The sequence below is a fragment of the Magnolia sinica genome, chromosome 9 (genome assembly GCF_029962835.1).
Source record: "Magnolia sinica isolate HGM2019 chromosome 9, MsV1, whole genome shotgun sequence".
Classification (NCBI taxonomy): domain Eukaryota; kingdom Viridiplantae; phylum Streptophyta; class Magnoliopsida; order Magnoliales; family Magnoliaceae; genus Magnolia; species Magnolia sinica.
In genome coordinates, this window is record NC_080581.1 from 32,333,454 (window position 1) to 32,340,661 (window position 7,208).

The 7,208-nt window shown below is 33.0% G+C and overlaps 1 long non-coding RNA gene across 1 annotated transcript; it reads right to left on the bottom strand.

The window, feature by feature from the left end:
* Nucleotides 1-930: 930 nt before the first annotated feature.
* LOC131256223 (uncharacterized) lies at nt 931-5,935 on the bottom strand. Its single transcript, XR_009176674.1, has 3 exons — nt 5,802-5,935; nt 5,492-5,529; nt 931-1,008 (listed from the first exon to the last, which is right to left on the bottom strand). It is a non-coding gene; the product is annotated as an uncharacterized LOC131256223 (long non-coding RNA).
* Between the last annotated feature and the right edge of the window lie 1,273 nt (nt 5,936-7,208).

A 7,208-nucleotide genomic window follows, 5' to 3' on the forward strand; every position in this document is an offset into this window, starting at 1 on the left:
ATTCTTAATTCCCTAAAGCTACAACCTATAACCTATAACCTAAACCCAAACTTAACCTAAACCTATAACTTAAACCTATAACCTAAACCTAAACCTAAACCTAAACATAAACCAAAACCTATAACCTTAACCTAAACCAAAACCTATAACCTAAACCAAAACCAAAACCTAAACCTAAAACCTAGACCTAAACCTAAACCAAAACCTATAACCTTAACCTAAACCAAAACCTATAACCTATAACCTAAACTTAAACCTAAACCTAAACCAAAACCTATAACCTAAACCTTAACCTATAACTTATAACCTATAACTGAAACTTATAACCTATAACCTAACCTTAACCTAAACCTAAAACCTAAACCTAAACCTATAACCTAAACCTATTCTCATTTCAGTGAACCTAAACCTAAAAACTAAATGTATTCTGAAATCCCTAAACTTAAACTTACACCTAATCCTAATCTCAACTCCCTAACCTAAACCTAAACCTAAACTTGAAAACCCAAACCTAAACCCGATCCCGAACCCGAACCCGAACCTGATTTCCTAAAACTAAACCTTGACCTATTCTCAATTCCCTATAGCTATGACCTATAACCTAAACCTTAACCTATAACCTATAACCTATAACTTGAACTTATAACCTAACCTTAAGCTAAACCTAAACCTATACACTAAAACCTAAACCTACACCTAAAACCTAAATGTATTCTCAAATACCCAAACCTAAACCTACACCTAATCCTAATCTTAACTCCCTAACCTAAACCTAAACTTGAAAACTCAAACCTAAACCCGAACCCGATTTCCTAAACCTAAACCTTGACCTATTCTCAATTCCCTAATGCTATAACCTATAACCTAAACCTAAACCTAAACCTAACCTAAACTTATAACCTTAACTTAAACCTAAAACCTAAACCTAAACCTAAAGAAAAACCTATAACCTTAACCTAAACCAAAACCTATAACCTAAACCTTAACCTATAACCTATAACCTATAACCTAAACTTATAACCTATAACCTAACCTAACCTTAAGCTAAACCTAAAACTATAAACTAAACCTTAACCTATTCTCAATTCCTTAAAGCTATATAGCCTATAACCATAACCTATAACCTAAACCTAAACCTAACGAAAACCTATAACCTAAATCTATAACCGTAACCTAAACCTAAAACCTAAACCTAAACCTCAACCAAAACCTATAACCTTAACCTAAACCAAAACTTATAACGCATAACCTATAACCCATAACAAAAACCTAAAACCATAACCTAAACCTATAACCTAAACCTTTAAACTAAAACCTAAACCTAAACCTAAATGTATTCTCAAATTCCTAAACCTAAACCTACACCTAATCCTAATCTCAACTCCCTAACCTAAACCAAAACCAAAACCAAAACTTGAAAACCCAAACCTAAACCCGTTCCCGAACCCGAACCCGATTTCCTAAACCTAAACATTAACCTATTCTCATTTCCCTAAAGCTATAACCTATAACCTATAACCTAAACCTAAACATAAACCTTAACCAAAACTTAAAACCTAAACCTTAACCAATAACCTATAACCTAAACCTAAAACCTAAAACCTAAACCTAAACCTAAACCTAAAGCTAAAGCCTAAAACCTAAACCTAAACCTAAACCTAAACCTAAAACCTAAACCTAAAACCTATAACCTAAACCTCTAAACTAAAACCTAAAACCTAAATGTATTCTGAAATCCCTAAACTTAAACCTACACCTAATCCTAATCTCAACTCCCTAACCTAAACCTAAACCTAAACTTGGAAACCCAAACATAAACCCGATCCCGAACCCGTACCTGATTTCCTAAACCGAAACCTTAACCAATTCTCAATTCCCAAATCTATAACCTATAACATATAACTTAAACCTAAACCTAACCTAAACCTATAACCTTAATCTATAACCTTAACCTAAAACCTAAACCTTAACCTAAACCAAAACCTATAACCTTAACCTAAACCAAAAGATATAACCTAAACCTTAACCTCTAACCTATAACCTATATCCTAAACTTATAACCTTAACCTACACCTAAAACCAAAACCTAAACCTATAACCTAAACCTATAAACTAAACCATAAACCTAAACCTAAACATAAACTTAAACCTATAACCTAAACCAAAACCTATAACCTTAACCTAAACCAAAACCTATAACCTAAACCTTAACCTATAACCTATAACCTTAACTGAAACCTAAAACTATAACCTAAACCTATAAGCAAAAACCAAACCTAAAACCTAAATGTATTCTCAAATCCCGAAACCTAAACCTACACCTAATCCCAATCTCAACTCCCTAACATAAACCTAAACCTAAACTTGAAAACCCAAGCCTAAACCCGATCCCGAACCCGAAACTGATTTTCTAAACTTAAACCTTAACCTATTCTCAAATCCCTAAACTTAAACCTATACCAAATCCTAATCTCAACTCCCTAACCTAAATCTAAACCTAAACTTGAAAACCCAAACCTAAACCCGATCCCGATCCCGAACCCGAATCCGAACCCGAACCCGATTTCCTAAACCTAAACCTATAACCTATAACCTAACCAAAACCTATAACCTTAACCTATAACCTAAACCTATAACCTTAACCTAACCTAAACCAAAACCTAAACCTATAACCAAAACCAAACCTTAACCTAAATCAAAACCTATAACCTTAACCTAAACCAAAACCTATAACCTAAACCTTAACTTATAACCTATAAACTATAACCTAAACCTAAAACCAAAACCTAAACCTATAAACTAAAACCTAAACCTAAACCTATAACCTAAACCAAAACCTACAACCTTAACCTAAATCAAAACCTATAACCTAGACCTTAACTTATAACCTAAACTTATAACCTTAACCTAAAGCTAAAACCAAAACCTAAACCTATAACCTAAACCTAAACCTAAACCTAAAACCTAAATGTATTCTCAAATCCCTAGACCTAAACCTACACCTAATCCCAATCTCAACTCCGTAACCTAAAGCTAAACCTAAACTTGAAAACCCAAACCTAAACCCGATCCTGAACCCGAACCCGATTTCCTAAACCTAAACCTTAACCTATTCTCAATTACCTAAAGCTATAACCTAAACCTAAACCTAAACCTAAACCTTAACCAAGACCTATAACCTATAACCTAAACCCATTCTCAATTCCCTAAAGCTATATATAACCTATAACCTAACCCTAACCCTAAACCTTAACCTTAACCTATAACCTTTACTTACAACCTTAACCTAAACTTACAACCTATACTTATAACATAAACCTAAACCTAGACCTATTCTTATAACATAGACCTAAACCTAAACCTTAACCTATAACCTAAACCTAGACTTATAACCTTAACCTAAACCTATTATCAAATCCCAAAACCTAAACGTATAACCTAAGCCTAGACCTTGACTTTAACCTTAACCTTAACCTATAACTTATACTTGTAACCTATAACCTAAACCTATACCTATAACCTATACTTATATCCTTAACCTAAACTTATAACCTTAACCTAAATCTATTCTCAAATCCCAAAACCTATACTTATAACATAAACCTAAACCTAAACCTATTACCTATAACCAAAAACATAAACCCAAACCTAAACTCAATCCCGAACCCGAACCCGATTTCCTAAACCTAAACCTTAACCTACAACCCATACTTATAACCTTAACCTAAACCTATTTTCAAATCCCAAAACCTTAACCTATAACCTATACTTATAACCTTAAACTAGACCTATACTTATAAAATATAACCTATACTTATAACCTATAACCTAAACCTATGCCTATACCTAAACCTAAACCTATACTTATAACCTTAACCTAAACCTATTCTCAAATCCCAAAACTTATAACCTAAACCTAGACCTTAATCTTAACCTATAACCTCTACTTATAACCTTAACCTAAACTTACAACCTTAACCTAAACCTAAACCTTAACCTAAACTCAAATCCCTAAACCTTAACCTATAACCCAACCGAAACCTATACTTATAACCTAAACCTATTCTCAAATCCCAAAACCTATAACCTAAACCTAACCTTTCCCTAAACCTATACCTATAACATAAACCTATAACCTTAACCTAAACCTAAAACCTAAACCTAAACCTAAACCTAAAACCTAAATGTATTCTCAAATCCCTAAACCTAAACCTTAACCTATTCTTAATTCCCTAAACCTTAACCTATAACCTAACTTAAACCTAAACCTGTAACCTACACTAATAACCTAAAGCCTAAATGTATTCTCAAATCCCTAAACCAAAACCTACACATAATCCTAATCTCAACTCCTTAACCTAAACCTAAACTTGAAAGCCAAAACCTAAACCTGGTCCCAAACCCGATTTCTTAAACCTAAACCTTAACCTATTCTCCATTCCCTAAGCCTTAACCTATAACCTAACTTAAACCTAAACCTATAACCGATACTTATAACCTATAAACTAAAACCTAAACTTAAACCTAAAACCTAAATGTATACTCAAATCCCTAAACCTAAACCTACACCTAATCCTAATATCAACTCCTTAGCCAAACATAAGCTTCAAAACCCAAACCTAAACCCGAACCCGAACTTAATTTCCTAGACCTAAACCTTAACCTATTATCAATTCCCTAAACCTATAAAATATAACCTAAACCTAAACCTTAACCAAAACCTATAACCTAAACCTAAACCTTAACCAAAACTTATAACCTGAAGCTAAACATATAACCTAAACTTATAACATATAACCTAACCTTAACCTTAACCTTAACCTAAACCTAAAACCTAAACCTAAACCTATAAATTTAAAGCTAAACCTAAACCTAAAACCTAAATGTATTCTCAAATCCCTAAGCTTAAACCTACACCTAATCCTAATCTCAACTCCTTAGCATAAAAATAAACTTCAAAACCCAAACCTAAACTCGAACACGAACCCAAACCCAATTTCCTAAACCTAAACCTTAACCTATTCTCAATTCCCTAAAGCTATAACCTATAACCTATGACCAAAACCTATAACCTAAACCTAAACCTATAACCTAAACTTATAACCTATAACCTATAACCTAACCTTAACCTTAACCTTAACCTAAACCTAAAACCTAAACCTAAACCTATAAACTAAAACTTAAACCTAAACCTAAAACTTAAATGTATTCTCAAATCCTTAAACCTAAACCTACACCTAATCCTAATCTCAACTCCTTAGCCTAAATATAAACTTCAAAACCCAAACCTAAACCCGAACCCGAACCAATTTCCTAAACCTAAACCTTAACCTATTCTCAATTCCCGAAACCTATAACCTATAACCTAAACTTAAACCTAACCTAAAGCTATAACCTTAACCTAAACCTAAACCTAAACCAAAACCTATAACCTTAACATAAACCTTAACCTATAACCTAAACCTTAACCTATAACCTATAACCCAATAACCTAAACTTATAACCTTAACCTAAACCTAAAACCAAAACCTAAACCTATAACCTAAACCAAAACCAAAACCTAAAACCTAAATGTATTCTCAAATCCCTAAACCTAAACCTACACCTAATCCTAATCTCAACTCCCTAACCTAAATCTAAACCTAAACTTGAAAACCCAAACCTAAACCTGATCCCGAACCCGAACCCGATTTCCTAAACCTAAACCTAAACCTTAACCTATTCTCAATTCCCTAAAGCTATAACCTATATCTATAACCTATAACCTAAACCTAACCTAAACCTATAACCTTAACCTAAACCTATAACCTAAAACTTAAACCTAAACCTAAACCTAAACCTAAAACCTAAATGTATTCTTAAATCCCTAAACCTAAACCTATACCTAATCTTAATCTCAACTCCCTAACCTAAACCTAAACCTAAACCTAAACTTGAAAACCCAAACCTAAACCCGATCCCGAACCCGAACCCGATTTCCTAAACCTAGACCTTAACCTATTCTCAAATCCCTAAAGCTATAACCTATAACCTAACTTAAACCTAAACCTATAACTGACACTTATAACCTAAACCTAAACCTATAACCTGAAACTAAAACCTACATGTATTCTCAAATCCCTAAACCTACACCTACACCTAATCCTAATCTCAACTCCTTAACCTAAACCTAAACTTGAAACCCCAAACCTAATCCTGAACCCGAACCCGAACCCAATTTCCTAAACCTAAACCTAAACCTTAACCTATTCTCAATTCCCTAAACCTTAACCTATAACCTAACTTAAACTAAAATTTATAACCTACAATTATAACCTAAACCTAAACCTAAACCTAAAACCTAAATGTAATCTGAAATCCCTAAACCTAAACCTACACCTAATCCTAATTTCAACTCCCTAACCTAAACCTAAACCTAAACTTGAAAATCCAAACCTAAATCTGATACCAAACCCGAATCAGAACCTGATTTCTTAAACCTAAACCTTAACCTTAACTTATTCTCAATTCCCTAAAGATATAATCTATAACCTAAACATGATTTCTTTTCATTTGTCTGGATCACCTCTCATATGTTCTCTCTCTTTTCAGCTGTTTTTTTCCATAAGATTGTTTGTGTTTGGATGGATGCAGTTTATGTTTGAATGAATGTAGTTTATGTCTGGATGAATTTACGTAGTTTGGGTTTAGATGGATGTGAATGTGAATATGATGAAATATATTATATAACAGGTGTATATCAGGAAGAATATAATGAATTATATTCTAACAGGTGTATATAAGGAAACTTGAGATGGAATATTTTTTTAAAAAAGAGACTTTTACCTATGAAATATTTCGTAGGTAAAAGTCTCATTAACGTTTTTTAGCGATGAATATTTTTGTCGCTAAATGTAACCAAAATTTTTGGCAGCCTTTAGCGACGAAAATTTTCGTCGCTAAAAGTCACATCCAGGATTTTTAGCTACGAAAATTTTCGTAGCTAAAAGTAATCTTTTCGATTTTTCTTGAAATTGTTTAAAGTCTTTAGTGACGAAACTTTTCATCGCTACAAGTCTCATACATGTTTTGCACTTGGTTGCAGCTTTTAGCGACGAACGTTTTCGTCGTTAAAAGTCTATTCCATGATTTTTAGCTACGAAAATTTTCGTAGCTAAAAGTAATCCATTCGAGTTGTTGGGAGATTATTTGCGGCCTTTGGTAACGAA